The 25,434-nt window shown below is 39.8% G+C and overlaps 1 long non-coding RNA gene across 1 annotated transcript in view; it reads right to left on the minus strand.

Moving 5' to 3' along the window:
* Positions 1-25,434, minus strand: part of LOC132664225 (uncharacterized) — a 239,695-nt gene that overhangs the window by 9,325 nt on the left and 204,936 nt on the right. The window contains exon 8 of the long non-coding RNA XR_013553356.2: positions 1,607-1,945. This is a non-coding gene — a long non-coding RNA (uncharacterized LOC132664225). The remainder of the gene's footprint in view (positions 1-1,606; positions 1,946-25,434) is intronic.

Consider the following 25,434-nt stretch of genomic DNA (forward strand, 5'->3'; position numbering starts at 1 on the left):
AGGAATTCCTGGACTCAATTACTCAAACTGAACTGGGAGCTCTGAAACATGCCAGACAGCTGGGAGACCACACCAGCTGCACTGTTGCCCCTCTGACTAGAACCAGATTTAGGGGTCCCAACAATTATAAACAACATTTTCTTTCCAGGGGCACCCTCTATGCCCCTGGGACTGTGCTTCCTATATGGAAACTGGGCATTCACTTGCCTCTCTCCAAAAATCTTGCTGCTTTGCACATTAGGGGTAAACATAAGAGACCTTTAATTATTTAAGGAAACACCATAAGTAAGTCATGTAGCCCTCAGGCAGCAGTAGAGATCTCTCCAAAATGAGGCTTTGTTATCTCAGGAAAATTTCCAGAGGGTTAACTGACTTATTATTGATGTGATCCCTATGGTGTAAGTCATCCTATTAGATTAGAAAAGATGATTCAAAACTTGTTCCTGAAAATACAAATCACAACCACACAGAGATATAACCTCACACCCGTCAGAGTGGCTAAAATGAACAACTCAGGAAACAACAGATGCTGACGAGGATGCAGAGAAACGGGAACTCTCTTGCACTGTTGGTGGGAATGCAAACTCGTGCAGCTGCTCTGGAAAACAGTGTGGAGGTTCCTCAAAAAATTAAAAATAGATCTACCCTATGACCCAGCAATAGCACTGCTAGGAATTTACCCAAGGGATACAGGAGTATTGATGCATAGGGGCACTTGTACCCCAATGTTTATAGCAGCACTCTCAACAATAGCCAAATGATGGAAAGAGCCTAAATGTCCATCAACTGATGAATGGATAAAGAACTTGTGGTTTATATATACAACGGAATACTACTTGGCAATGAGAAAGAATGAAATCCTGCCATTTGCAGCAACATGGATAGAACTGGAGGGTATTATGCTGAGTGAAATAAGTCAGAAAAGGACAGGTATATGTTTTCACTCATATGTGGATCTTGAGAAACTTAACAGAAGACCATGGGGGAGGGGAAGGGGAAAAAATAATTACAGAGAGGGCGGGAGGCAAACCATAAGAGACTCTTAAATACAGAGAACAGTGTGAGGGTGGATGGGGGGGTAATGGGTGATGGGCATTAAGGAAGGCACTTGTTGGGATGAGCACTGGGTGTTGTATGTAAGCCAATCTGACAATAAATTATATTTTTTAAAAAAGAAAAAAAAATTGATCAGCATTAAAATTAAAAAAAAAAAAAAAAATTGTCCCTGACTCTAGTGGAGTGATCACTGACACCACCTTGACCCTGGAAGGTATTCAGGTCATCTTCAGTTCACTGGCCAGGGCTGTCATGGATAAGTTACCCTAGATGTCTTCTTTACAGACCAAGGCAGAGTCCGTGTGGCGTGTAATACTGTACCTGTGTTAATACCTAAGGCCAAGTGGAAAAGTCAATACAGAAACTAAAGGAGAAAGCCATATGGCTATGTAAGACTCTGATGGCTTTTGGAATTTGTTTTGCTAGTTGTATCCAGGATCCTGGAGGTATGATTGTGCAGATTTGCCCCAACCCGCTGCAATTGGAATGCTGTGGATAGCAGCCTTAATTAAATGCTGTGAGAGACAGATTAAATGGAGTCAGCCCTCACCTCGGTAGGTGGCTGACAGAGTGCAATACTCATCGGAAACTTCTCCGCGGGTCTCTCATGTTTCTGCACATCTTGTTCCAGACTGTCCTTTCAAAGATGACTGTATAGTGAGCACTCTTGGAAGACAGAGAGAGTAGAGTGTTTCCTCTGAAGCAAAGGGTAGATTTGCTTACAGCCTTGTAGATAGTGTTTCCCTCAAAGGCAAAAGTCAGGCAAAGTTACTGCCCATGTAAGATGTGGGTGCCCCAAACTCAGGTTTCTTCTCCTGTAATGCCACCTGCTGTACGTGCAGGCCTCTATATCATCCGGTGGGAGTTGGGATTCAGACTGTTGCCCCTGCTGAAAAAAAAAAGAAATGTCAGTACTATGGCTACTGTTTCTCTGTGGATAATAAAGCCCTTGGTCTCTGATCCAGGAATATTGTAACAATACCCACAAAACTGTGGCAGGCTAATTTGCTAGCGTGTAAGCAGGATAAAGTCTCACACCCTTCACAGTGCTTAACCACCATATTCTCAAAATCCTAGATTTTTTTTTTAGATTCCTTCTCCTGTATTCAGTAATGATCCTCAAGGAGATTGTCAATAGTAAGGAAGGTACAATTTATCTATCAGACTGGAGGAGCTGGTAGGGCTTCCAAGTGGAGATGACCAATGCAGAATTGGATATTGTAGTATTTGGTATATGAGTGATATTAAAGCCATAGTTTTGATAAAGGCTACCCAGGAAGAACATATAATGTAAGTGGTGTGCCTGGGCCAGCTCACACCTGCTCACAAGAGCCAATTTTGTGTACATCTTCCTAATCCTGTGTTCAGTGACTTCATGTTGGTAGCTTGAAGTTGGCCATATGAGGATATTAATGCCATGGAAATTAGCAAATGCTACAAATCAAAGGTTTCCCCCAACTCTTGTGAGAACTAGTTGTTATCAGCATGCCACAATGGGGGCAGGTTCCTTACTCTATCCTCCTGTCCAATGTGGAGAATAATTTTGCCTATATCATGGGATTGCTTAGAGGATTAGGCAAGGAAATATATAAAGCATGTAGAATAGCCTTGGTATATATTGTATTTAATTGAATCTAAGATGCTACCAAATTGAAGATGCAGCCTTATTTTACATCAGACTGTCGAAATAGAAAAAAACACTGCTGGGGCGCCTAAGTGGCTCAGTTGGTTGGTTGAGCGTCCAAATCTTGACTTTGGCTCAGGTCGTGATCCCAGGGTCATGGGATTGAGCCCTGCGCCCGGCTGTGTGCTGAGCTTAGAGCCTGCTTAAGTTTCTCCCTCTGCACCTCTCCCCTGTTCAAGCTCGCTCTCTCTCTCTCAAATTAAAATAATAATAAATAAATAAATAATGGAAAAAACACTGCTAATTAAACTATGCTTTCTTACCACATGTTTGTAGGACATGTCTCAATTCCAATAATGGTAAAGTGTGAAAAAATGTCTGTCTTAGAATGAATAACGTACAGTAGCTTGTTTATAAAATGCTTCACTGTATATTATCATTGCGATGAGCCACAATGGGTGTATGTGTAGTAAAATGTCATCTGTCTTATTCTACCATTTTAATCCTTAATCTATTCAAAACTTCTAAAAATAATATTGCTGAGAAATCAGACAGTTTGTATTAATGAATGCATGGCATATAAGTAGGAAGGGAGGAGGAGATTGGAAATATGACTATATTTCAAAATAAAACCAAACACAAATTTCACTGAATTTTAAATTTAAATATTATTTTTTAATGAGAATTAAACATATGAGAAACATCGGTGGGATCCTACAATAATACTTACAATCATAAATAAGTGAATGCAAAATTAGGAGTCCTCTGAACAATTTTTGCACATTTAAAACAGCATGTAAACTTATATGAAAATGAGGGGAGTATTAAGTGTATTTATTTGACTAATTATGTACATCCTGAGAAAATGATAAGAAACTGGTAAATAATTACAAAGGAAGAGGGCTGCCTAAAGTGTAATTATCTCAAGTCTGTGGGAATGAATTTATATTGTATAAAGAAAAATTCCTGGAAACAAATGAATACAGGCTATCAAATTTGGAGAGAGAAGAGAGACTACTACGTTTGCACAGGAAAACGTCAAAGGGAAATGTTGGTTATTTTTTTTTACACCACTGCAACTAAAAATAAAATAGAAGAGCCTAACATAATTATGTGAAGAATTTGCAGCTATTACCCAGAATACAGTTTCAAGCAGGCTACACAATACAATGACCTTCAGCAAAACTTGACTCCAAACCCCATCGAAGTAATCTCCAGTTCCCTCTGTGGAAGCTTAAGGTGCAGCATAAGATCTGGCTTTTGACCTCAAAATAACTCCAGAGCTCAGCACACTGTTTCCGGACTCACTGCCTAATGCACATGTGCCAGCTGCCCACAGCCGAGGCACTCTGCTGGAAGTGGTTTGCAAGCCACTTTTCAGACCATGTTGGGAAGGACACTCCCAGAGACCAGGGTAATGGACAAGGCATGAAATTTTCAATCAGGAGATGTATTTCGGGTATGTCATTTAGGCATGTGCCTGGGGCAAAGCAGCCTGTCATCCCTAGAGTTCTCATCAAAAAGGAAATAGTAAAACTTGCCTTTTAGAAATCATGAGACTCTTGAAAGCATCTATTTTTGAAAGTACTTTTTAAGTTTTAAAAGTGCTTTACAAATATAATAAGGAATTATTATCACTATGACCACTACCACTCTTGTTTTCCCTGCAGAGCTGGCAAAGTCACAGTCACCATAGCATTGTATTATGAACTTGGGACAGAATTCCACACAAAATGAGTAGTAGATAATTATTTGATAGTGAAGGTATATTAAGATGTCTTCTTTTTTTATTTTATTTTTGATTTTTTAAAATTTACATCCAAATTAGTTAGCATATAGTGAAACAATGATTTCAGGAGTAGATTCCTTAGTGCCCCTTACCCATTTAGCCCATCCCCCCCCCACAACCCCTCCAGGAACCCTCAGTTTGTTCTCCATATTTATGAGTCTCTTCTGTTTTGTCCCCCTCCCTGTTTTTATGTTATTTTTGTTTCCCTTCCCTTATGTTCGTCTGTTTTGTCTCTTAAAGTCCTCATATGAGTGAAGTCATATGATTTTTGTCTTTCTCCGACTAATTTCACTTGGCATAATATCCTCCAGTTCCATCCACGTAGTTGCAAATGGCAAGATTTCATTCTTTTTGATTGCCGAGTAATACTCCATTGTGTGTGTGTGTGTGTGTGTGTGTATATATATATATATACCACATCTTCTTTATCCATCCATCCCTCGATGGACATTTGGGCTCTTTCCATACTTTGGCTATTGTTGATAGTGCTGCTATAAACATGTCCCTTCGAAACAGCACACCTGTATTCCGTGGATAAATGCCTAGTAGTGCAATTGCTGGGTCGTAGGGTAGTTCTATTTTTAGTTTTTTGAGGAACCTCCATACTGTTTTCCAGAGTGGCTGCACCAGCTTGCATTCCCACCAACAATGCAAAAGAGATCCTCTTTCTCCACATCCTCGCCAACATCTGTTGTTGCCTGAGTTGTTAATGTAAGCCATTCTGACAGGTGTAAGGTGGTATCTCATTGTGGTTTTGATTTGTATTTCCCTGATGATGAGTGATGTTGGGCATTTTTTCATGTGTCAGTTGGCCATCTGGATGTCTTCCTTGAAGAAGTGTCTATTCATGTCTTTTGCCCATTTCTTCACTGGATTATTTGTTTTTTGGGTGTTGAGGTTGATAAGTTCTTTATAGATTTTGGATACGAACCCTTTATCTGACATGTCATTTGCAAATATCTTCTCACATTCTGTTGGTTGCCTTTTAGTTTTGCTGATTGTTTCCTTTGCTGTGCAGAAGCTTTTTATCTTGATGAGGCCCCAGTAGTTCATTTTTGCTTTTGTTTCCCTTGCCTCCGGAGACACGTTAAGAAGTTGCTGCGGGCAAGATCAAAGAGGTTTTTTCCTGCTTTCTCCTCAAGGATTTTGATGGCTTCCTGTCTTACATCGAGGTCTTTCACCCATTTTGAGTTTATTTTTGTGTATGGTGTAAGAAAGTGATCCAGGTTCATTCTTCTGCCTGTCGCTGTCCAGTTTTCTCAGCACCACTTGCTGAAGAGACTGTCTTTATTCCATTGGATATTCTTTCCTGCTTTGTCAAAGATTAGTTGGCCATACGTTTGTGGGTCCATTTCTGGGTTCTCTATTCTGTTCTATTGATCTGAGTGTCTGTTCTTGTGCCAGTACCATACTGTCTTGATGATTATAGCTTTGTAGTATAGCTTGAAGTCTGGGATTGTGATGCCTCCTGCTTTGGTTTTCTTTTCCAAGATTGCTTTGGCTATTTGGGGTCTTTTCTTGTTCCATACACATTTTAGGATTATTTGTTCTAGCTCTGTGAAGAATGCTGGTGTTACTTTGATAGGGATTGCATTGGATATGTAGATTGCTTTGGGTAGTATCGACATTTTAACAATATTTGTTTTTCCTATCCAGGAGCATGGAATCTTTTTCCAATTTTTTTGTGTCTTCTTCAATTTCTTTCATAAGCTTTCCATAGTTTTCAGTGTATAGATTTTTCACCTCTTTGGTTAGATTTATTCCGAGGTATTTTATGGTTTTTGGTGCAATTGTAAATGGGATCGATTCCTTGATTTCTCTTTCTGTTACTTCATTGTTGGTGTATAGGAATGCAACCGATTTCTGTGCATTGATTTTATATCCTGCAAATTTGCTGAATTCATGAATCAATTCTAGTAGTTTTTTGGTGGAATCTTTGGGGTTTTCCCAAAGTATCATGTCATCTGTGAAGAGTGATAGTTTAACATCCTCCTGGCTGATTTGGATGCCTTTTATTTCTTTGTGTTGTCTGATTGAAGAGGCTAAGACTTCCAATACTATGTTGAATAACAGTGGTGAGAGTGGACATCCCTGTCTTGTTCCTGATCTTAGGGGGAAAGCTCTCAGTTTTTCCCCATTGAGGATGATATTAGCATTGAGTCATTCATATATGGCTTTTATGATCTCGAGGTATGATCCTTCTATCCCTACTTTCTTGAGGGTTTTTATCAAGAAAGGATGCTGTATTTTGTCAAATGCTTTCTCTGCATCTATTGAGAGGATCATATGGTTCTTGTCCTTTCTTTTATCGATGTGATGAATCACATTAATTGTTTTGCAGATATTGAATCAGCCCTTAATCCCAGGTATAAATTCTGCTTGGTGGTGGTGAATAATTTTTTTAATGTATTGTTGGATCCAGTTGGCTAATATCTTGTTGAGGATTTTTGCATCTATGTTCATCAGGGAAAATGGTCTATAGTTCTCCTTTTTAGTGGGGTCTCTGTCTGGTTTTGGAATCAAGGTAATGCTGGCCTCATAGAAAAAGTTTGGAGGTTTTCCTTCCATTTCTATTTTTTGGAACAGCTTCAAGAGAATAGGTGTTAACTCTTCCTTAAACGTTTGGTAGAATCCCCCTGGAAAGCCGTCTGGCCCTGGACTCTTGTTTTTTGGCAGAGTTTTGATTACTAATTCGATTTCCTTACTGGTTATGGGTCTGTTCAAATTTTCTATTTCTTCCTGTTTCAGTTTTGGTAGTGTATATGTTTCTAGGAATTTGTCCATTTCTTCCAGATTACCCATTTTATTGGCATATAACTGCTCATAATATTCTGTTATTATTGTTTTTATTTCTGTTGTGTTGGTTGTGATCTCTCCTCTTTCATTCTTGATTTTATTTATTTGGGTCCTTTCCTTTTTCTTTGGGATCAAACTGGCTAGTGCTTTATCAATTTTGTTAATTTTTTCAAAGAACCAGCTTCTGGTTTCATTGATCTGTTCTACTGGTTTTTTTTTTATTTTGATAGCATTAATTTCTGCTCTAATCTTTATTATTTCCTGTCTTCTGCTGGTTTTGGGTTTTATTTGCTGTTCTTTTTCCAGCTCCTTGAGAGACAGAGAGAGACAGAGCATGAGCAGGGCAGGGGCAGAGAGAGGAGGAGACAGATTCTGAGGCAGGCTCCAGGCTCTGAGCTGTCAGCACAGAGCCCTACGCAGGGCTCGAACTCACAAACTTCGAGATCATGACCTGAGTCGAAGTCAGGCGCCTGAGCCACCCAGGCACCCCAAAATGTCTCTTAACACACGTGTTTCAAGATAGAAGTATCACTTTTTTCTTTGTTTTTTCATTTTTTTAATGTTTACTTTTGAGAGAGAGAGGAGGGGCAGAAGCGGGGGAGGGGCAGAGGGAGAGAGTGAGAGACAGAATCTGAAGCAGCCTCCAGGCTCTGAGCTGTCAGCACAGAGCCTGACGTGGGGCTTGAACCCACGAACCATGAAATCATGACCTGAGCTGAAGTCGGACCCTTAACCAACTAAGCCACCCAGGCGCCCCCTTTTATTATTATTATTATTATTATTATTATTATTATAAAGTCTAAAGGAATGCTAGAAAAATCATGGGCTTTTAATTCAGACAGACTGGGATTTGAATCAGGATTTAATACCTTACTAGCTGTATGATAGTAGGCAGTTTACTTAACCTCTCCGAGTTTAGGGAGCCCCATCTCCCAGGCTTATGGGCATTTCAGTGTGTAAAGTGCCGACCTAGCTTGATGAATTCTAGCTTCCTCTCTCTGGTCTTAAATACTTTGTCTTTTTTCCTTACATTTTGCAGGGAGCTCTGGAAGAACTCAGTGGGGTTACGGGTGATGCTGTGTAGACTGGTAACAGCATTTATTCTGTTCTTTCTATATATCAGGCACTGTGCTGAGTCTTCCCATAACTGTTTTCATTTAATCCTTACACAACCCTATAAGAAAGGCATTAACGAATGTACTGTATTAGTTTACTATTAGTGTTGCAGCACATAACCAGAATTTTAGTGGCTTAACGTCCATGCGCTCTCCAGCTTCTAGAGAACACTCGTTTTCCTTAGTTAGAGGCCCCTGCCTCGCTCTGACCTCTGCTTCTGCTGTACCATCTTTCAGTTTCCTGCCTCCCTCTTTCCTGTATCGGGACCATAGTGATTACATGGCACCCACCTAGATAATCTCCCCATCTCAAGATCCTTAGTCACGGCTGCAAAGTCCTGTTTGCCGTGTGAGGTAACATACTCACAGGTTCTGGGGATTAGGAAGTGGACTCTTGGAGGAGTCATTCTGTCTACCACACATGCCTGTTCAACAAATGAGGGAACGGAGGCTTCTCAGCTCGGGCACTTCGTAATCAGAATCCAGGTTCTCCATCTTTGCTCTGTACCCAGAAGCAATGTAGCCATTTGGTATGAGCAGGTGTGCCTCATTTTTAGGCGTGGCTATCACATTGATTGTGGTGACGACATTTGGTAAGGATCAGACATGAGTTTATTTTGTCCATTGTCTTGAGCTCAGAAGCCGTATTTATTATCTACTACCCAACTGATCACCTTCAAGAAAAACTTAGTATCTACCTGGCATGGTACCAGTTGTTACAAAGAATTAAAAACCCAATGCATTTGTCCCTGAGGGAATTTCCAAAACAAACAATATAAAAACACAAAAGTATATGTGTCAGACTGAAGCCCAGTGGGGATTGCTGCACCTACTGAGAAGGATAATTAGCACATTTAGTAGTTTGGAATTCTTTCCTGAGTCTTTTGTAATGGAGTTGTTGACTTACTTCAGTTGCTCTATCTTATTTACTATTAATTCATGAAACTATTGACTGAGGCTGAAACTTTGCTTTAAATTTTTTTAATATTCATTTTTGAGAGAGAGAGAGCGAGCACACAAGCAGGGGAAGGGCAGAGAGAGGTGGGAGGGTAGAGAGGATCTGAAGCAGGCTCCCTGCTGACAGCCCAGACCCAATGCAGGGCTGGAACTCAGGAATCATGAGATCATAACTCAGCCCAAGTCTGATGCTCAACCAACTGAGTCACCCAGGAATCCCTATATAAAAATTTTCAAGTTTGGAGACTCAGGGGCCCAACTGTACTGACAGCTCAGAGCCTGGAGCCTGCTTTGGATTCTGTGTCTCCCTCTGTCTCTGCACGTCTCCAAAATAAATAAACATTAAAAAATATTTAAAGTTTGGATGTTCAGCCTACTTACTGAATTCAAGCAATAATGACTGCTATAGAGATGAGTTCTGCTGAAGCAAATCATTCAAGTTTTCCTCACTAAAAATGGATGAGAACATTTCACTAAAGGTTGGATTTCAGAGAAACATACAAACAAGTCCCCCAATAATAAGTGTGCCAAGTCATTTAAACGTTATCTCTTTTCATTGCTTGTTTTTGCCAGTTTTTAAAAAAATTTTTTTTTTTAACGTTTATTTATTTTTGAGACAGAGAGAGACAGAGCATGAACGGGGGAGGGTCAGAGAGAGGGAGACACAGAATCTGAAACAGGCTCCAGGTTCTGAGCTGTCAGCACAGAGCCCGACACGGGGCTCGAACTCACGGACCGCGAGATCATGACCTGAGCTGAAGTCGGCCGCTTAACCGACTGAGCCACCCAGGCGCCCCGTTTTTGCCAGTTTTTAAAGCAGCTTTCTTTCTGGTAAAAATGCTGGTGCCATTTACATCTGGTGCAGAGGAAACCTGGAAGGGAAGGAAGAACACACAAGCATTTGAGGTGTCTGCAAGTGTGGGACCTCAGGAAAAGGAAAGAATCGGAGAAGAGAAAGGGAAAGGAGAGACAAAATGAAGAAGGCTGCAGGGAAAAGAGGCCTCAGGGAGGGAGTACAAGGAAATCCCCCGGAACAGCATAACTGCCAGCTTCTGTTGCTGAGAATAAAGGGACCACAATTTCTCTCTTGAACACTGTTGATTTTTTTTTTTTTTCTAATTTAGAAAGAGCTAAAAGGAGACCATTTTAGGTGATCAGGTCCTAGGGCCGTTTGCCACTGCTAACACTTCTCTCAGGCTGTTCTCTGCACCTACAGTCAGGATGAGAATATTCTAGGGAGGAGAGAGGGAAGGAAAGATGGGAGGAAGTGAGAGAAAGAGGAAGAGAGGGAAGAAAGAACTCTGCCTTGCTGGGGCTGCTGGTCAGGTGCTGAGTTGGCTGAGTGGCCTTTGACCTTTGAGAACAATTTGAATCACGGCTCCCCAGTCATGTTCCGATTGCACGTGCATATGCAGAAGTGCACAAAGTACCTTACAGACGTGGAAGAAAACGTGTCTTTGACCTGGGGCTCTGAAACCACGTGTCACTCAGGGAATCCAGAAACTGAACTCCAGACCAGTGAGAGGAACTGAGCCTCCAGAAGCCCTATGAGTTCCTGTCCGCGTCAGTGGCTGGCAGTACAGCTTCGGGAGGATTTGGAAAAACACCGTATCTCAGAGGTGGAAGGGGTCAGGCAAAGCCACGTATGAAACAGAGAAAGTATTCTATCCTGTGCAATACGTGGATAATGAGGCCATTATTTATCCGATTGAACTTGAAGCTTCATGCTCTCTCTGCAGCTTTTCTTCTCCAGTTTGTCCGTGTTTATGGCTTTGAAAACAATTCATGCCTCGACTCCAATGCCAACATGACACTTCTGTTTATATACAGAAGACGCTTCTGCACTGTAATTCTATATTCATAATTCTCAAGGTATTTATATCTGGTAAATTTTTTGCTTAGCTCTTCATGTAACTCAATAGTACTATATTATCTACTGAAGAATAAAGGAGTGATATAACAAACAGCTTTACTCTGGAGGATTACCTCTTGCATGTTGCCAGATCTTAATTGTCCATCTTTCAGTTCTCTCTCTGTATGACCACAGTAAAGTGTTCCAGAAGGGTTAGCTAATGGCCCGCTGGCTTCAGCTAATTTCCTTCGAGAAGATTTATCTTTATTTGTGTCTGTACCAGTGACTGGATAGCAGCACTTACAGGTTTGTGAAGCACTCCAATGTACCGTCAACACAGTGATAAAGAACAAAATGCTATCGTTTTTCTCACAATAAGTCACTGACAAAAATGAAACATTTGCTAGGTATTTCACACACAAAAAATTTTTACTGACAAAAATGATTAACTATGGAAAGTTAATAATTGATGCATACCTTGTAAGAGAAACTTTCTTTAATAACATTTCTGTTATTCTGTTATTCTGTTTGTTGACATTTGGTCAAGAATGGATCTTTTATTTTTTTTAAATTTTCTTTCTTTCTTTATTATTTATTTATTTTTAGGGAGAGAGAGAGTGCAAGTTAGGGAAAGGGGGGGGGGACAGAGAGAGATTGAGAGAGAGAGAGAGAGAGAGAGAGAGAGAGAGAGAGAGAGAGAATGAATCCAAAGCAGGCTCCACACTGAGCATGGGGCTCCATCCCACAACCCCGGGATTATGACCTGAGCAGAAATCAAGAAATCAAGAGTCCGAAGCTTAACCGACTGGGCCAGCCAGATGCCCCAAGAGTGGATCTTTTACATCTAACTATTGACCTATTCCTCTGAGCTAATTTAAGAATGTGGTGGTTGTTCAGAAAGAATCCTCTATGGGCTGATGTGGGGAATTGAAGATTTGCTTCTTCTCCATTCTCAGTGCCCTCTCAGAAGTTTTCCAGGAGAGGCAAATTTGTAATGTAATCACCATTTTGAGGCCTACCGTGAACCAGACCCAGCTGCGCGACTCCCCGTACAGGAGTTATTTGACTCCTCACAGGAATTCTCTGAGGTAAACAATACCCCTACTTTACTTCTAATTGATACATTCAGATCTCATGAGCCTTTGATTGCAAATAAGGTTGTAATTTTAAATGCTCAAGTTATCTGGGGCACCTGGGTGGCTCAGTCGGTTAAGCGGCCGACTTCGGCTCAGGGCATAATCTCGCGGTCCATGAGTTCGAGCCCCGCATTGGGCTCTGTGCTGACAGCTCGGAGCCTGGAGCCTGTTTCCGATTCTGTGTCTCCCTCTCTCTGACCCTCCCCCGTTCGTGCTCTGTCTCTCTCTGTCTCAAAAATCAATAAACGTTAAAAAAATTTTTTTTAAATGCTCGAGTTATGATACCTCTGACTAGGGACAAGAAACGACCTGACACTGTATTGTCCCTGGTATGTGGTGAGTGTCTTGGGTGCATGTCTTGGCCCTGGAGCAGCCCTGGTTCTTCTGCCCGAGCTTCCCTACAAAGTCTCCAGCCCAGGGCTGTGCTGTGGCTGTCCCTGTGCAGGAGAAGAGGAAGAAGAGGAAAGAAGAGAGAGAAAGTACCTACATGTGTCAGGCAACAGGCTGTGTGTTTTAGCCGCACCACCCTTTGGTCCTCATAAACGCCCTGTAAAAGAAGTCCCGTTATTATCCCCATTTTATGGGCTGAAGGAAGGAAAGGGGCCTCCGAGGGGCTGAGGAACACGTTCAGAACGCTGGCAACCAGCAGGCATCAGCCACACACTTAGGTTTGTTCTCCTCCCGTGCTCTTCAACTGCTGTGCCAGAGTCAGTATTACTACATTGCTGCTAGATTATAGTAATAGATTTATTGCCAAATACATGCTCTTAAAATACTTGTCTTATTTAATTCTGCCTCAGAGTAGTACAAGCCCATACAGATTCTACTCAACATGATTGTCTTCGCCCACTCAGGCTGCCATAACAAAATATCATAGATTAAGTGGCTTAAACAGCAGACATATTTGTCACAGTTCTGGAGGCTGGAAACTCTAAGATGAATGTGCCAGCCAGTTCTGTTCCTTGCTGAGGGCTCACTTCCTGGTTCATAGAGGGTCATCTTTTCACTGTATCCTCATATGACATGGAGACAAAGAAAGAGAAAGAGCAAGCAAGAGACAGTGAGACAGAGAGAGATCTGTGTCTCTTCTTAGAAGACACAAATCTCATGAGGCTTCATCCTCATGACCTAATTACCTCCCAAAGGCCCTACTTCCAAATATCATCACATTAGGAGTTAGGGCTTCAACATATGAATTTTGAGGTGATGCAAACAGAATGCAGACATTCTGTCCAGGACAACGATGAGTAAAGAAAACTATTTAACAAGAGATGTGTGTCTTCTTCTACATCACAACTATCTTGTCCTATATATTCTTACATCTGGGTATATTTTTAAATACCTTAAATATTACAAAAGTGAATTTGTTCTACGGTGACCACAAGCCCTGGCTTCCCCAGTACACTTTTGGTTTATGCCTGCTGTCCTGGTAGAATTATTAAGAACACTCCTTCTCACTCTCAAAAGTGTCCTGGTTTGAATAATAAATTATATGGGCATCTTTTTTGTTACCAACATTTCACAATGTTTGTAGATTAGAAAGTTTTGATAATTTTTGAAGCTGGGTGATAGGTATATGGGGATTTATTTAATTTTCATGCTAAAAATCTTAAATACATATATTTATAGTTAAGTTTCTATAGTTATGATTTAAACAAATGAGGAGTATTAATTTGTTTTTAAGTTCAAGCAGTTGTATCTCTTTCAAATATAAAAATATCATTAATGAAGCAATAACTTATACTTCTTTTCTCATGTACAAAAATTGCATTCCTGAAGAGTTGTTGTAACTGAAAGGACACAGATTGAACTATTGTAATTGAAAGTTTTTTGAATGAATTAGGAGTATTTGTTACATTAAAAGACCAGAGGGAATACTGTCACTCAATAAAGAATCTCTTTGTAGAGGTGCCTGGCTGGCTCAGCTGGTAGAGCGTGTGACTCTTGATCTTGGGGTTGTGAGTTCAGGCCCCATGTTGGGTGTAGAGATTACTTAAAAATAAAATCTTAAAAAAAAAAAAAAGAATCTCTTTGTAAAAGTATTTTTTTTTTTTTTTAAGAAGGCAGCGGGAGGATAAGACACAAAAATTTCCTGAAGGAGATGACACTAGAACCAAGGATTATAGGATGAATGAGAAACAGTGATGTGTAGGGAAATACCATCAAACCAAGTGCATTAGAGACTTCTAGTAATTTAATAATTAAAAATGGACCTTGAATGATTGGTCAGATTAGGAAGAGCTAATGAAGGTGAAACAGAAATTGGACTTTGAGAATTGAATTGGAAGCAAGTTAAATGGAGACAACTAGGGGAAATTATCTAAAAGCCAGATCTTTTTAATTTTATTTTATATTTTTATGTAGTTAACATACAATGTTATATTAGTTTCAGGTGTACAATATAATGATTCAACAATTCTACCCATTACTCAGTGCTCATCACCACAAGCGTACTCATCCCCTTCACCTATTTCATCCATCCCCCCACTCACCTCCCCTCTGGTAACCACCAGTTTGTTCTCTACAGTTAAGAGTCTGTTAAAAAAGAAAAAGTCTGGGGTCGCCTGGGTGGCTCGGTCGGTTAAGCGTCTGACTTCAGCTCAGGTCATGATCTCACAGTCCATGAGTTCAAGCCCCGCGTTGGGCTCTGTGCTGACTGCTCAGAGCCTGGAGCCTGTTTCAGATTCTGTGTCTCCCTCTCTCTCTGCCCCTCCCCTGTTCATGCTCTGTCTCTCTCTCTGTCTCAAAAATAAACGTTAAAAAAAAAAAAGAAAGTCTGTTGAGGCACCTGTGTGGCTTAGTAGGTTAAATGTCCAGCTCTCGGTTTTGGTTCAGGTCATGATCTTACAGCTTTGTGGGTTCGAGCCCTGCATCAGGCTCCCTGCTGAGAGCTCAGAGCCTGCTTGGGATTCTTTCTCTCTCCCCCTCTCTCTCTGGCCCTCCCCTACTCATGCTGTCTCTGTCTCTCTCAAAATAGATAAATAAACTTTGAAAACAAGAGTCTGTTTTGGGTTTGTCTGTTTTGTTCCCTTGTTCATTTTTTTGTTTCTTGAATTCCACATCTGAGTGAAATCATATGGTATTTATCTTTCTCTAACTGACTTATTTCACTTAGCATTATACCCTCTAGGTCCATCCATGTTGTTGCAAATGGCAAGATCTCATTCTTTTTTATGAGTAATATTCTAATATATATGTGTGTAGAACCTTAAATTGCGAGTGACTGAGCAAACATTTCTAATAAATTTTAACTTGGTAAACGAGTGATGCCGTGCAATGCAAGTAGTTCTTTTTTATGAGTAATATTCTAATATATATGTGTGTAGAACCTTAAATTGCGAGTGACTGAGCAAACATTTCTAATAAATTTTAACTTGGTAAACGAGTGATGCCGTGCAATGCAAGTAGTACGTGATGTCAAATGTTACGTGATCACCACTGAGCCAACGGTTCTTGAAATTTGTTTTGATCAAGTGCTTTGGATTACCAGCATGTTTCTGGAACAAATTGTGCTTGCGAACCAAGATTTTACTGTATATACACACACACCACATCTTCTTTATCCTTCATCTATCGATGGACACTTGGGCTGCTTCCATAATTTGGCTATTGTTAATAATGCTGCAATAAACATAGGGGTGTTTGTATCTTTTCAAATGAGTCTTTTCATATTCTTTGGGTAAATAACCAGTGTAAAAGGATTGTTAATGTCCTCACTTATGTTTTGTGCAAGGATGTATATTTTACACAACTCGAGAGGCAACCCAGTAGTTTAGTTTTCTCATCTGTAAAATAAGAGAGAGAATACTAGCTACTTAGAAAGCTGTTGTGAGGATGAATTTTTACATTTCATGTAAAGAATAAAGCTCATTGCCTGGCACACAGTAAGAACTCAATAAATGTTAAAATTTTTCTCTGTGGTAAGGTGACGATGTATTATTTCAAGTAAAGTGTTAAATAACAGCAGCAACAAACACTCTTGGAACGCATTACTTTGTACTTCCGTACTTGTGTTTTGTAATTGAAGACAGAGAATCAAAATATTCAACATGTCTAACTGGGCAGTATGAAAGTAAAACTTATATCAGGAAGATACATAAATTAGGTTTGCACTCTCTCGTTAATTCAGCCAGCCAGTCAGTCATGAACTATTTACCAAAAGCCCAGTATGTGCAAGCTGGGACCTGCGCAATTAGAGCAGGGCAAAGCGTGCAACCTGAATGCAGGATGCAATAGAAAACCGACGTGGTCATGATATTGCAGTTCAGGTTAACTTTGGTGGAATTAAGAAGTACTGTTTAGAGGCGCCTGGCTGGTTCAGCCTGTAAAACATGCAACTCTTGATCTCAGGGTTGTGAGTCTGAGCCCCATGCTGGGTATAGAGATTACTTAAAAATAAAATCTTTACAAAAAAAGAAAGAAAGAAAGAAATCCTGGTTAAATTATAAATCCTTTCATTAATCAGTAATATACCTTTCCACCCTGGCCATAGAGTTATTTTCCACATGTTTTAACAAAGAACAAAGAGTCTCTGATGTGCTTTTCACTTGTACATTTTCTATGCCTAGAGGCATAATGCAGTCTATGAAAAATCTTTCTTTTGTTCTTTTCATTGTCTCTCAAAGCCTCAAGGCTTAGGGCCTTTGAAATAAATCAATACTGAATTCATTGACTTAGGCATTCCAACGGAACAAGAGAACTTCAGAGACTAGACAAAGTATTAAAAACATTTGGAATATTTTCTTCCCAGAGTGCCCACGTTTTTCTTATTGGAAAGCAACAGTTAACAGCATTCTTGTAGCTGAATCGCCATTGTTTTGCTTGCATACAAACTAAAAACGTTGTCAATCATCTCCTTCTCAAATTAATTTTGTAAATAACAAAGTTAGCATCTCGTCATTTAACCAATAGCCACAAAAAAGACGATGATGATAAAATGCCTAATTTTGGACACTCTCCTATTACTCTACATTTTGAATAGTTTTCAGACAACATATGTACTTGCGTATATCACAAGCTAAATACTATCTGGATAATTTAAAATATTTAACAAGTTTTCCTGAATATGCAAAGACTTTGACCTATTCCTGAGAAGCTTACAACATTTCAGAAAACAAAATCAGGAGAAAATAAGCTTACACCTGTGGTATGAGGCCGTTCAATAGCTTTAGGGTTGTTAAATATTCTCTTTTGGCTTCTCAATCAATAGAGAGCAGGAAGCACTGACTGTCTGGCTGTCTATTAGCATGTTTTCAGTTGTAAGACAGAAAGCCCAACTCATACTGGTTAACAATAACTAGAACTGGTTAACAACAACTTTAACAGTAACAACTTTAAACAATGGTTTAAAGGTGAGATAGCCTTTAAAATGATTCAGCAGCTCTGTGGTATCAGAAGAACCCCTTTAGGGAAACAACCCAAACGTCACACTTCTTCCTCTACATGCTCTCTCCTTTCTTAGAGTCTTACTGTCATAATATATACAATCCCGATACAGCCTGTCTAGAATCAAGCCTACCTATATATATGATTTCCAGTAAACCCTCAAATCCTGTTAGCCTCAAAAATCTCACTCCCTAACCTATCACCCTCTAAAATAACACTGCCGTTAGAATACCTTGTTCGAAGAAACTGCATGATAGCGGGAGCAAAGAATTTGGTATCAGAGGATTACTGCTACTACCCCACTGCATAATTATGGGATTTAGAGCAAGCTATTAACCTCAATGATTTTCAGTTTCCTAATCTGTAAAATGGAGCTTACAAATAATGTACTCGTACACCTTATGAAGAATACCTAGCAAAATCCTATCGCAATCACATTACTTACTGAATGATAATACGTTGGGAGCATTGTTTGAATGTCTCCAGAAAGCTCTTTGTTTGCCTGTTGTCTGTGGCGGCTTTTGTGATACTATGGCAGAGTAGAGTGACTGTAAAAGAGACTCAATGCTTAAAATACTATCTGGCCCTATGGGAAAAGTTTTCAACCCCCACCCCAGAGAAGGAAGGCTTTATTACCTGAGTTGCAGCTTTACAAAGAGCCTCGTTTTGGGAACCCTCTTGCACTGTTGGTGGGAATGCAAACTGGTGCAGCCGCTCTGGAAAACAGTGTGGAGGTTCCTCAAAAAATTAAAAATAGACCTACCCTATGACCCAGCAATAGCACTGCTAGGAATTTACCCAAGGGATACAGAAGTACTGATGCATAGGGGCACTTGTACCCCAATGTTTATAGCAGCACTCTCAACAATAGCCAAATTATGGAAAGAGCCTAAATGTCCATCAACTGATGAATGGATAAAGAAATTGTGGTTTATATACACAATGGAGTACTACTTGGCAATGAGAAAGAATGAAATATGGCCCTTTGTAGCAACGTGGATGGAACTGGAGAGTGTTATGCTAAGTGAAATAAGCCATACAGAGAAAGACAGATACCATATGTTTTCACTCATATGTGGATCCTGAGAAACTTAACAGAAACCCATGGGAGAAGGGAAGGAAAAAAAAAAAAAAAAGAGGTTAGAGTGGAAGAGAGCCAAAGCATAAGAGACTCTTAAAAACTGAGAACAAACTGAGGGTTGATGGGGGGTGGGAGGGAGGGGAGGGTGGGTGATGGGTATTGAGGAGGGCACCTTTTGGGATGAGCACTGGGTGTTGTATGGAAACCAATTTGACAATAAACTTCATATATTGAAAAAAACAAAACAAAACAAAGAGTCTCGTTTTCCTGGATCACTAGAAAAAAGGGAGAGCAATTTGGAACATCCATATTTTTAACCAAAAGATATGAGTCAGAGTCCCAACAATGAACAGATGGCTATTTGAACACAGGTAATTTGAGGAGGGTCTATTGATTTATTTAGTTTTTGTTTTTCCCTTTTTTTTTTTTGAAGTTAACTTATTTATTTTGAGAGAAAGCACAAGTGGGGAAGGGGCAGAGAGACAGAGGAAGAGAATCCCGAGCAGGCTCTGCACCACCAGTGCAGAGACTGATGTGAGGCTCGAAACCATGAACCAGGAGATCATGACCTGCGCGGAAGTTGGACGCTTAGCTGATTAAGCCACCCAAGTGCCCTGAAGCAAGAACATGCTCGGCTTGTTCAAGGAACAGTGAGGAGGCCAGTGTGGCTGAGAGAAATGAGAGAGGTGGTGACTAGTGATAGACAAATCCAGGGAAGAAATCAGGGGTCCAGATCATAAACACCCTTGTAGGCCATTATATGGGCTTGGATTTCAACTCTGAGAAGGAAGCTGTTAGGGGACTTTGAACAGAGATGCGACATGATCACATTTGCATCTCTTAAAGGATTGCTCCAAATGCTGTGCTAGAGAGCAGACTATAGGAAGGCAAGGGCAGGGAAACCAGTCAGGTGGCTACTGCAAAAACCTAACTTGAAACGAGGTAGTAATGTGGGTATAATGAAAAGTTGTCAAGTTTCGCACATATTTTAAAGAAATCAATGAGGACTTCTAGTCCAGGGACACAGCCAGCTCCAGGAGACTTTGCACAGAAGGAGACAAGGGAATAAATACTCTGACTTTGCTTTCCTCTTCTCTTTTCTTACTGGGACTTCTCCCTGGCTAAATGCAACCAGAGGTCCTCAGTGCCATTGGACCTGAGAACAGATCATCATAGTCCATACTATTCAACCTCCTGGGCAGAGAGCAGGGTGGAGAAGGCTGTAAACTGGTTAGACTGAGACAAATAGAAAATATCTGGCACAGAGAGCTACCTTGAGGGTTTCTGTGAGCAGAATGAAGAAATGTAGCAGTAAAACAGATTGCGACTCAGGCTTTTCTTAGAGGGTGTCTAGATAGAATGACATCCTGGTGGCAACAAGAATACTTAGCATCCAGATCTTGGTTTCTTAATATCTTCCTCTGATAAAAGGGATTAGTGCTTCTTAGAGAAATGTCTTTCTGGGACATGTAGGTCCAGCACAAGGTAAATACAAGATGAGCTTGGAGGACCTTGTTTTGCCAGAGTAAGGAAGAGCTGATACAGGAAACGGGAGTCAGCTGCAAGGGGCTCCCACTGGCAAACTCTGAACCAATCTGAATATCAAATACTAATAGTTAAGAATGAACTTCAGACTAAACTAGGAGAACATGAACACATCACAATGTAAATAAATGGGGAGAAAAGAAAGTTCTACCTTACAGTAAACATCTTAGAATATATCCCTATCAATTACTTATTAATCAGTGAACACAAAGTACTCATTAGTTAATTTTACAGTGGAGAAATATGGCAAACATCACATTAACCAAGTGACAAATGTTGTCATCATCAGTAATGAGACAAATCACGTGCCCCTCATATGATGTAATGAGGGAAACACAGCGTCACTTCTATGGTATTCTTACAAACGTGGGTAAGGAGAGATACCATGATGAAATATCAGACTAACCCAAACCAATGGATAATTAAATGATTAACTAGCCCGTGCATTTTAAAAAATGATGGGTTTTAAATTTGTTTATTTATTTGTAAGTAATCTCTCCACCCAACGTGGGGCTGAAACTCATGACCCAGAGATCAAGAGTCACATGATCTACCGACAGAGCCAGCCAGGCACTCTAAAAAATGACAGGGTAATTAAAGACCAAGGAAGATCTAAGAAAGTTACTTATTGAACAAAGCTAAAGAAGAATTATAACTAAACCCAACACCTGACATTAGGCTGGATCCTGGATGTATAAAGGAAATTATGGGGATAATACTCAGAATTTGAATGAGGGTCTGTGGATTAGGAGGCACTATTGAATCATTATTAATTTTCTGATTGATGATGACACTATGGCTACAGTCTTTGCTTTCTTAGGAAATATACACTAAAGTATTATGGGATAAAGAGAATCATGCCTAAAACTTAAATACAGAGGGAAAAGGAATATGTGTATGTGTGTCTGCATGTGTGTGTGTGGGGGGGGGGGGTGTAGAGAAAAAAAAAATAAGGCACATGTGGTAAAATGTTAACAATGGGCAAATCTGGGAGAAGGGTATATAGGGCTTTTCATACAATTTTTCTAACTTCTCTGTACATTTGAAATTATGTCAAAATAAAGAGTTAAAACATACTTGAAAATGCTGATACCTAGGGGCTCCTGGATGGCTCAGTGGTTGTACTTGGGCTCGGGTGGTGACCTCATCGTTCGTGAGTTCCAGCCCCACATCAGAGTCTGCTGTCAGCGCAGAGCCCGCTTCAGATCCTCTGTTTCCCTCTCTCTGCCCCTCCTCTGCCCTCTCTCTCTTTCTCAGAAATAAACATTAAAAATTTTTAAAAAGAAAAGAAAAGCAAATGCTGATGCCTAGACACCATCCACGATCAGTTTAGTCAGAATTTCTGGGGGTAGGGCTTCCAAGGCTCCCCAGGTGAGTTGCACAGGCTGCAGAGGCTGAGCTCTCATGGTTGGTGTAGCCCCTTCTCTCTCAGCCACTATCCAGGCTCCACAGCTTACAAAAGAAGCAGCAAGCACTTCCCATTGGTTCATAATGTGCCAGGCCCTGGATTAAGGACTTTGGACACAGAAAGGAATGAGACTCACATGGTCCTTGGCATATGGCAGGGGCAAAAGTGTACTGGAAACAGGCTGCTGTCAGGCCCTCTGCCTGTCCAAATGTGCATGAAATTGGAATTGTGGAACTATGAGCCAGGAGCCTTTTTCTCACCCTCAAAGTCGAGAGGGGACCGTACTTTCTGATGTGGGTTATGTTAGAGAGGCACAGCGCTCTGGGCCTTGCCCCTTCTGCAAAAGGCTTGAGCAAGCCTGGGTTTTTCAGAGGCTCCCCCTCTGCCCTCAGAAGAGCTGTTACCTGGCATAGTCCTCCTCTTCTTTGTTCTTACTGTCTCCACCTGTGAGTTTAACATTTTACCCACACATTTTAATTTCATCATAATTTTATATCTCTTAATGTCTGTTTTAATCTTTTACCTAATTGACTTTCAGCATCTTTACCACTCTAAATATCCCTAGTTTATTTGATTTTATTTTTAATATATATGTTTTTGAGATTCAAGTTCATGGTTAGTGTAAAAAGTTAAAACTGTGCTGAAATAGATAATGTAGAAAGCAAACTTCCCCAAATCCCATCAGCAGGGATAATCATTGTTAATAATTGATGTATATTTCTCTAGATCTGGTTATATGTATGTATATATGTAAAGATACTTTATTGATGTTAATAGTAAGAGAAATGGTACTTGACTTTATGCACCATTTAAAGTCTTTCTCTTTTTTCAGTTAAGAATATATCATGGGAAATGAAAACAGGATATTGAAAAGACGTCTGAACTTCTGTGTTTATTGTAGCCCTATTCACAATAGCCAAGATATTAAAAAAAGCTAACAACCTAAATGTCCATCAATGGATGAATGAATGGGTAAAGAATGCATACATATGTGTTTATATATATGTTTATATATATATAATGTTTATACATATATATATAATGCTTATACATATATATAATAATATATATAATGTTTATACATATATAATGCTTATACATATATAATAATATATAATGTTTATACATATATACACATATACATAACATTGTATTACATATATGTATCATATACCACTATATATATATGTGTATATATATATATATATACATATGTATACACACACACACATGCATCATGTTATTCAGCCATGAGAAATAAGGAAATCCTGCTTTTGGGACAACATGACCTTGAGGGCATTATGTTAGGTGAGATAAGTCAACCAGAGAAAGGCAAATATTCTGATATTACTTATATGTGGAATCTAAAAAAAAAGGTGAACTTGTAGAAACAGAGAGCAGAGTGGTGTTTACCAGGGCTTGTGGGGTAGGTAGAGGAACGGGGAGATGTTGGCCAAAGGGTACAAACTTGCAATTAGAAGATGAGTAAGTTCTGGAGATCTCATGCACAGCATAGTGATGATAATCAATACACTGTGTTATATACTTCAAAGTTGCTAAGAGACTAGACCTTAAGTGTTCTCATCACAAAAAAAGAACTGATATTTATGCAATGTGATAGAGGTGTCAGCTAACACTACAGTGGTGGTGATCATATTGCAATATATAAATGTATCAAATCAACAGATTATATACCTTAAACTTACACAGTGTTATATGTCAATTATATCTCAATAAAAATGCACATTTTTTTTAAGATTTTATTTTTTAGGTAATCTCTACACCCAACGTGGGGCTCGAACTTACAATCCCAAGATCAAGAATCACATGCTTTAACAACTGAGCCAGCCAGGTGCCCCAATAAAAGTATACATCTTGAAATTTTTCTCATGGATTCGTTCAAATTTTATATATCATACAAATATAAACATATACTAAGATATTTATTAGTATTAATATTACTAGGACTTGAGTGTACATATCAATTTGGAGCTTGCTTTTTCTTTCAGTTCAATATAAAATGTGAAAAATTTTCCAGCATTCATTCATTAATTCAAAAAAATATGAACACCAGGGCACCTGGGTGACTCTGTTGGTTGAGCATCCAACTTTCAGTTTCAGCTCAGGTCATGATCTTGAAGTTCATGAGTTCAAGCCCTACACTGGCTTCTGAGCTGTCAGTGCAGAGCCTGTTTGGTTTTGTCTCTCTCCCTCTTTCTCTTTGCTGCACTAAACAAACAAACAAACAAACAAGCAAACACATAAATAAAACTTAAAAAAAAATACTAACACCAGGATGCCTGGGTGGCTCAGTCAGTTAAACAACCAACTCTTGATTTCGTTTCAGGTCACGATCTCACAGTTCGCACTGACAGTGCAGAGGCTGCTTGGGATTCTCTCTCTCTGCCCCTCTCCCACTCAGCTCACTCTGTCTCTCTGAAAATACGTAAATAAACTTAAAACAAACAAACAAACTAACACCTATTATGTAGCAGGCTTTGTTCTAGGTGCTAGAGAGACCGCAATGAAAAAGATGATGTCTCTGGGGGAATGCAAGCTGGTGCAGCCACTCTGGAAAACAGTATGGAGGTTCCTCAAAAAACTAAAAATAGAACTACCCTACGACCCAGCAATTGCACTACTAGGTATTTATCCAAGGGATACAAGTGTGCTGTTTCGAAGGGACACATGCACCCCCATGTTTATAGCAGCACTATCGACAACAGCCAAAGTATGGAAAGAGCCCAAATGTCCATCGATGGATGAATGGATAAAGAAGATGTGGTGTATACACACACACACACACACACACACACACACACACACACACACACACACACTGGAGTATTACTCGGCAATCAAAAAGAATGAAATCTTGCCATTTGCAACTACGTGGATGGAACTGGAGGGTATTATGCTAATGAAATTAGCCAGTCAGAGAAAGACAAAAATCATATGACTTCACTCATATGAGGACTTTAAGAGACAAAACAGATGGACATAAGGGAAGGGAAACAAAAATAATATAAAAACAGGGAGGGGGACAAAGCATAAGAGACTCATAAATATGGAGAACAGAGGGTTACTGGAGGGGGTGTGGGAGGGGGGATGGGCTAAATGGGTAAGGGGCATTAAGAAATCTACTCCTGAAATCATTGTTTCACTATATGCTAACTAATTTGGATGCAAAATAAAAAAAAAAATAAAATTAAGTATTGTGTTGAAAAAAAATAAAAAATATAAAAAAATTTAAAAAATAAAAATGCTATGGTAAAATAAAAAAAGATGATGTCTCAACCTCAATATACATTAGTAGAAGGGGAATAAAGAAAGCAAACAAATAAATAAATAAATGGTAAGTTCTACAAGGTAAATAAAACCTAGTGAGAGTGCAGAGATAATAGGAGAAGTTTTATTCTTCTTTGGTCACAAGAGAGTCTCAAGAATTTGAACTGGAGCAGATAACCAAGTAATAAGAAGATCAGATCATATGATGATCTGGGGAAGAACATTCCAGGTAGAGGCCAGAGCTGGTGCTAAGTGCCAGGGATGGGAGCAAACTTGGCTTGTTTGAGGAACCCAGACAACACGTGGGGTTGGAATGGAGCTAGGAGGGGGAATGGTGGCTGGTATGAGAGGTCACTAGGCACCATGGTAAGAGGTTTACAATTTATTCTAGGTGCAACAGAA

This window comes from Panthera onca, chromosome F2, assembly GCF_046562875.1.
Source record: "Panthera onca isolate mPanOnc1 chromosome F2, mPanOnc1 haplotype 2, whole genome shotgun sequence".
Classification (NCBI taxonomy): domain Eukaryota; kingdom Metazoa; phylum Chordata; class Mammalia; order Carnivora; family Felidae; genus Panthera; species Panthera onca.